The sequence below is a fragment of the Anarrhichthys ocellatus genome, unplaced genomic scaffold, assembly GCF_004355925.1.
Source record: "Anarrhichthys ocellatus isolate YVR2014 unplaced genomic scaffold, GSC_Weel_1.0 scaffold43, whole genome shotgun sequence".
Classification (NCBI taxonomy): Eukaryota; Metazoa; Chordata; class Actinopteri; order Perciformes; family Anarhichadidae; genus Anarrhichthys; species Anarrhichthys ocellatus.
Genome location: NW_022280073.1, coordinates 1,567,395 through 1,573,394, shown reverse-complemented (window position 1 = coordinate 1,573,394; position 6,000 = coordinate 1,567,395). Strand labels below are relative to the sequence as shown.

The window sequence follows — 6,000 nt, the reverse complement described above, 5'->3', positions numbered from 1 at the left end:
CCCCCCCCCCCCCCCCCCCCCCCCCCCCCCCCTCCTCCTCCTCCTCCTCCTCCTCCTCCCTCCCACACTTCCCTCAAGTGAGGAGGAAATTAGGTAAGCATCCTGGCATTTCAGCTAAGCTGAGAGAGCTAAAAGTCAGGGGAGAGGGTGTGAAATAGAAAGGGATGGACTGGTAAACTGGGAGTGTGTGATAAATGTCCCCTGGTGAGACAGAGAAGAGTAATACAACAAAAAGAAAACACCACATTTGCCAACTGGTAGAGAGTTTGCCGTACCACTCATACTGCTGCAACCACCCCCTCAATACTGTATTTGCACCGGCTTCTTGAATAGGATGCAGTTACGGTTGCTTGCTGGCCTGATACACACATTGAACATCCTTTGAGGTCGTGTAAATGAATAACACTTAAGTTTGTGCTGGAGCTTGACGCCTGCATCAATAAATTCACTGATGTTCCCTTTAAGCCCACTTGGCTGTATTTCTCCTCCTTCATTATGACCTCACCTGATGAACCAGCTCCATAATTCAGGTAATCAATTCCTATATTTAAATATCAGTAATATTGCATTCGTTCTGGATAGGCTTTTATTCTAGCCAAACATTATTAATGTATTTTTAATCTTCACTGTTCAGATAAGTTTTAGTTTGAGATGACTGAAACACAATAAAACTACAGTTCATGGCCACGCAGGCGTGACGCATGCCATCAAAAAGTCATGGATTAGACAAGGAAATGTAATTGATTTGTAATTAACATCAACAAATCTATTTTGGTTTTTGTTTAATTTGGAATCCTGAAATTGACTCATGCACTATCCCTCAAACATTAGTGGGAAATCTGAACACAGTTTGTCTTTCTTTTCACAGCATAAGAGAGCACATTGACTGTTCGGCTTGTTTTCTGTAACCAGTGTAGCGTTAAAGCGTGGAGCTAGCCGAGAGCCGGCTAGTTAGCTGGCTTGCTAATTCCACCATGCTTAAATGTTACACTGGTTTCAAAAAATGAGCCCAACTGCGGGCCGGTGGCTGGGTCTAACCAGGCGGCAACCTCCAGTTCTGCCGAATAAAGCAGTCTATTTCAATACAGCATGATGTTCATTTAGTAAATGATGGTCCATTTAGAGTCACATAGACCATAAAGCAGAGTATGCTTTAGGGCGGGCTTAGTGTCGCTACCAGAGAGTCGTATCCGGCTTCACTACGTCACTCATCCGCATTCCAAATATGGTAACTTCCGTTCATCAGATGCAAAAAAAGCCTGAGAAGCCGAAGCTTCGTAACAGCAGTCCACAAACCACCTGACGATGACTACGTCCACTTCTTATATACAGTCTATGGGTTCCTCAGCCTCACTCCCCGCTGCTCAGGAGAAGGACAAGCTAAGTAGCCAGTCAGTTATTTTCTTGTACTCCTCAAATGACCACAGAAAACAAATCAATGTCCGTTTCACTCCTTTTCTTTTTCCACGGTCTGACAGGGTCAAACTGCCATCCTACTTCAAAGCATCAACAATGCATATATGTGGTAGAGCACAATGAGATAGGTGCCTGATCATTCAAGATGCATAAATGCAAGTCATAATCATTGACAGCACCCTGATGTGAGCGGGCCACCACCACCTAGCCCTGCAGCTGTGTTTACCGTGGCCCTGACAAAACACACAGAGCACACAGGCCAGGTTGTCACGCTGGGCTAATGACCTTTCTGTGGAACAACACACAGGTCTGGACAACCTGCTGCTAAGCCATGGGAGGCCTCTGACACCCAAACACTGATTAGCCTGGAGGGCTGCCTCCAACACATATAACAAACACAACAAATGTCTATTAGTAATCTGTAGTGCTGAACGATAGTCACGTCAGTTTTATTTATATAGCCCAGTATCACAACTTTAACTTGTGTGTGTAAAACACAATGGTAGAGCAAATGAAGTTGCTTGATTGTGGGGCGAATAGTTTGACTAATCCAACTGGTAAAACAAACTACGAAGAGTTTCGTTCAGCTGCTGGAAGTTCTTTTGGGTCACATTTTCATTATCAAGCTGATGTTGAACTGCATAGGATCCGAATTACTCAAAATATAAGGTGAATGAAAATGGCAACCATATTTTCAGTTTTGGCAACCAAAAGCTGCAGTTGGCAGCCTGACCAGCACTTCTACAAGTTTGTGTCGAGCCCTGTTTGGGGCAATTTATGCTGCACATACAACACTAAGAAGTTGCAAGACGGTGGGCAACAAACTATAAAAAAAAAAACACAAAAAAAACATTATATTCATTACACATCAATTGTTCTTATTAATTTTGTTTTTCAATATAGAAATATCATTATGACAACATTGTCAGCTATATAGACCCTTAAAATGTGTAGACCGTATTTCTATGGAATAGACAAGTGTATGAAAGGCACCAGATCATTCAAAAATAGCTCAACTTTACATCGTTGACCGAATGACAATGAGGGACATGCCTTATGTCGTTCTTTGATGTTATTCAGGATAACAGGATCTGGACTTCCCACAATGAAGAGGACCCAGAGGATGACAGCTTGTGGCTGCATAATTCAGCAAACAGTGACGGGGCAAATGCAAAGTGAACCAAAACATACGGACCAAGTGTTCAGTCTGTTTGAAGTAGAGGATGATAAGTCAAGTGGAACAACTACACTGGGTGGCAGCTGGAGATTTCCACTACAGTGTACACTTCCACTACCTTTACTTCCAGATTTAGGGAAGGGCTGATTAAAGACACAAGAAGTGCAGCTTTATTCGCTGGTCCCAAGCATACAAATATCAAAGTCACACACACCTGTTCAATTGCCTGTTAACACAAATAGCTAATCAGCCAATCACATGGCAGCAACTCAATGCCTTTAGGCATCTAGACGTGGTGAAGACGACTTGCTGAAGTTCAAAGCGAGCATCAGAATGGGGAAGAAAGGGGATTTAAGTGACTTTGAAAGTGGCATGGTTGTTGGTGCCAGACGGGCTGGTCCGAGTATTTCAAAAAACTGCTGATCTGGGATTTTCACGCACAACCATCTCTAGGATTTACAGAGAATGGTCCGAAAGAGAAGATATCCAGTGAGTGGCAGTTGTGTGGACGAAAATGCCTTGTTGATGTCAGAGGTCAGAGGAGAATGGGCAGAGTGGATAGATGATAGAATGGCAACAGTAACTCAAATAACCACTCGTTACAACCAAGGTATGCAGAATACCATCTCTAAACACACAACACGTGGAACCTTGAAGCAGATGGACTACAGCAGCAGAAGACCACACCGGGTGCCACTCCTGTCAGCTAAGAACAGGAAACTGAGGCTACAATTTGCACAGGCTCACCAAACTTGGACAATAGAAGATCTGAAAAACGTTGCTTGGTCTGATGAGTCTCGATTTCAGATGGTAGGGTCAGAATTTGGCATAAACATGAAAGCATGGATCCATCCTGCCTTGTATCAACGGTTCAGGCCGCTGGTGGTGGTGGTGATGATGTAATGGTGTGGGGGATATTTTCTTGGCACACTTAGTATCAATTGAGCATCGTTTAAACGCCACAGCCTACCTGAGTATTGTTGCTGACCATGTCCTGCTTAAAATATCCGTTACTGATTCATAATTTTACTGCAAGTAACATGTCTAGTCTTCATGACTTCAAACCTGATAATCCATATTTGCATTGTGTGTGCTTTTTTGTTTTTAATCTAAGCTGAATGGTGGTCTCCATCTTCGTCTTGGCAGGTAACGTTAAAGGTAGTGACATCTGACAAAGTATAAATCGTGCAAAGCACACTTCCACCAATTTGTCACAAAAGAAAAGAGAGGCACCAAGGACCTAGCTGCACACAATTTAACAGATCCCCGTTTCACGTTTCAGTTGACCGTGAACACAACGGCACCAAACCCCTCGCACTGAATCATAACTTTTTTCTCTCGTCATGGCAGTAATTAGCAAATCAACCCAGCTGCCGTCGGTTAAAAAACAACTCAACGTCTTCAGTTGACTCCAGCCTCATTTAGTCTACATTGGTAATCAGCTGCTGTGATTTAACTTTACAGAAGTAATCACCATGCCAGTTGGCGTTGGTTTTCGTACATGTTCCTTGTCTTGGACTTCTCAACAACGGTAGATTGATAGCTCGGTTAGCTCGATAACGTTAGTTCATTGTGTTTAACTAGCAGCTGGTACACGCGTCCAGACAGACAAATATGGCACATGACGGTAACAAAATACAGCGATGAGCCACTAGAAATGTTCTGAGGGTCTCCCAGCTTACCATTACCAGAAAGCCAGCCTAACGTTAACAGTGCCCAAATACAGCGAGCGTTAGCAGCTGGCTAGCAAGGTTAGCAAGAAACGATGAGAACATACCGTCTGTTGCTGGTGACACTTGTTCCGCAGACAGAACCAGAGACGAAAGGAAACGCTCTGCCTTTCCAAAAATAGTTTCCAGTTAATAAATCAGAGAATTACTTCCCCACTGCTACTAGCACTTCTTCTCCTCTGTCTTCGGTCCCACCTATCCGTTCCGTTCCGTTTCGAACGACAACAGCTCCTACAGAGCTCTCTCTGTTGTTTGCTGTTCTCGTTCTGGCTGAGAAATTCAAATCGCATCGCGAGATTTTGACTAAAGTTTCAAAGGCTTCTCTCCCCCGCGGTGACTTCTGTAACGTTTTTACAAGAGCTCGTGTAATCTGTAAAACATATTTAGTACTTTTATAATTATAATGATTATCATAATAATCATGACATTTTAATGATTATTATATATATTGATTTTGATGGTAATCATACTATTATAATAATACAATTTAGTATAACACACCAGAAATGAAGAGTATCACTACTCTACACTTACACCAACCAGCTGCTAGTTTTTCTTTTAGCTGTCCTATGTCTATTTTCTGTTGGGTGTACTTTGTGTTGCTTATTAAATCAAATCTTTGACATAGTAAAATAAAAATACAGCTGGAATGCATATAGGGCTTGACGTCATCTCCAAGCTTGGGGACTTGGTGTACACTGGAGTGCAATATAAACATTAGAGTCGAGCACTAAGCTCCCTCATGTCCCATAAATGACTTGTATAGCCTTTAAATATAACTTGTTTTTTTTTTAGGTTTCAGACATTCATATCGTACGTACAAGATTTTGTTGGTTGATTGGCAGACAGGGCAGTGCCAGACAGACACATCTAATCCAAGCTACAGAGGATTACCCCATAGCTCTCTGTGTGTTTATGAATATTAAAAGGGACACAAGAGGAAGTGACGAACGAGCTGGTGGAATTCCACAGCTCTGACTATTACTGCCACTCTCATATTCACAGATGGGCAATGTTAGAAACACTCTGTTTACTGGTAGCACGGATTCCTTAAAGCCTAATTAGGGAGGAAATCCGACCAAAACAAGTAGCAGCCCCGAACCAGACTGTGGAAATCATGTGATAGCAGGAATCTGGGGTAAGCTGAGGGTTCTTTTTGTGCACATGCGTCCTATAGTTACCAAGTATGTACACAACTCCAAATCCGACACAACGTGGGACCTTACAATCAGGCCACACAGAAGCTCCATCCACAGGGGTATTACACCTCAAATGAAAAGGCACGGGATACAGAGGGGGAATACGGCACTGTTGGTGTTTACATGAGCCTATCACACTATGGAGATAAAAGATTTTTACTCAAAATCCTCCCTTTGTGAGCCAGAAACAGATAGGAACAAACATGAGTTAAAGCTGGATACTTCTATGAAATCCCTGCAGAAAGTGGTTTTGGGTCGGCCTTGTACCGTAACATGTTTTGAAATATGTTCCTTAAACGAGGGCTGATCTTGAGCCTGGGAGTGTTTGTGCTGCAGTGTCAGGGGAGATGCAGCCCCTGTAAAGTTGGACACTGTGGTAATATATTAAATGGGTTGTCGGTCCAATAATACAGGGAAGTCAACAAAGGAAGCATTGGAGATGTGATAAAAGCACACATTCCAACTCAAAGAGAGTTCC

General features: G+C 42.8%; 1 protein-coding gene across 1 annotated transcript in view; it reads right to left on the bottom strand.

Annotated features, from left to right (window-relative positions):
• LOC116395061 (E3 ubiquitin-protein ligase RNF19A) overlaps positions 1-4,582 on the bottom strand; it is a 29,251-nt gene extending 24,669 nt beyond the window's left edge. The window contains exon 1 of the mRNA XM_031868583.1: positions 4,371-4,582. The gene's annotated coding sequence lies outside the window, so the exon portion shown is untranslated. The remainder of the gene's footprint in view (positions 1-4,370) is intronic.
• Between the last annotated feature and the right edge of the window lie 1,418 nt (positions 4,583-6,000).